Source organism: Alosa alosa, chromosome 20, assembly GCF_017589495.1.
Source record: "Alosa alosa isolate M-15738 ecotype Scorff River chromosome 20, AALO_Geno_1.1, whole genome shotgun sequence".
Classification (NCBI taxonomy): Eukaryota; Metazoa; Chordata; class Actinopteri; order Clupeiformes; family Clupeidae; genus Alosa; species Alosa alosa.
This window is the reverse complement of record NC_063208.1, coordinates 3,222,017-3,223,101: the sequence shown is the minus strand read 5'-3', so window position 1 is coordinate 3,223,101 and position 1,085 is coordinate 3,222,017. Positions and strand designations below refer to the sequence as shown.

Genomic DNA, 1,085 nt, shown 5'->3' with positions numbered 1-1,085 from the left:
AATGTGCCTTGCCCATAAGTACTGGATACTGTTCTTATGAATTAGCTGGAGGTAGAAACCACATCTGTGTACAGAACAGGGTGGAGGTGGCGGAGCTGTTTCCAATAAATATGGTAAATACATGAATACATACATTTATAAATATGAGCTATACCACAGTCATATATATAGTTATAAATAGAGATATACTACAGTATTATACAGCTCAGCTATAAATATGAAATGTCATTTCCTTGCAGGGACCAATCTGTCTGTTTTTATGTCTTGTCTTTAAATCTGTTCATTGTTGTTGTTTGATGTGTATGTAAACAATGTATTAGTTTATAAGCAGAAAGTGTTAATGTTAATTTTTCACCATAAATGAAGATGACATGAGTGAACCAACATGTACAAGCAACCATGGTGACATCACAGATAACCTTTTATTTGTATTAAAGTAACCATGGTAACCTTTTACGTGACCTCTGAACTGCATTAATGATGGTCACCAGACAGGAAGTAGGTCTGCTGTTTGGTTTGGAAAAGGTGCACAGATGCAGGGCTTTTCCGAAATGAGGCCCTACCTACAGTGCTCAGAATTCTGGAGTGCGCTCGGTGAGAATGATTGGTGCGTAGCGTATACTATTTTAGAGTTATTTAGTGCACTCGGTTGGAATGATTGATGTGTAGTGTATACTATTTTAGAGTTCTGGAGTGCGCTCGGTGGGAATGATTGGAGTTCTGGAGTGCGCTCGGTGGGAATGATTGGAGTGTAGGGTATACTATTTTTGGGACAAACTTCACTCTCCCTAGTGGACACAGGTTATGATGGAACCACGGATTACCGAACTACTGAACTAACATTTGTATGAAACGTCGTCCATGAAGTATAGCATTAATTGATACACACCTTCGACTGGTCAATATCAGGTTTATAACTCACTATCACTTAACAATAATTGGTTTGGGACGGCCCTTAATATGACGGACACTCCATGTGAACGCGCAAAGGGAGTGCAAGTGGCTAGAGAGAGGACGAAGTGACTAGTGACCCCCAGTCTGCACTGTGGAGGTTAGTCCACCAGGGGTCAGCATAGGACATTAAA

General features: G+C 40.4%; 1 protein-coding gene across 1 annotated transcript in view; it reads left to right on the top strand.

Annotated features, from left to right (window-relative positions):
- Window positions 1-454, top strand: part of LOC125285310 (ankyrin repeat and MYND domain-containing protein 2-like) — an 11,137-nt gene extending 10,683 nt beyond the window's left edge. The window contains exon 8 of the mRNA XM_048229711.1: window positions 1-454. This exon is cut by the window's left edge and continues 414 nt beyond it. The gene's annotated coding sequence lies outside the window, so the exon portion shown is untranslated.
- The last annotated feature ends 631 nt before the right edge of the window (window positions 455-1,085 follow it).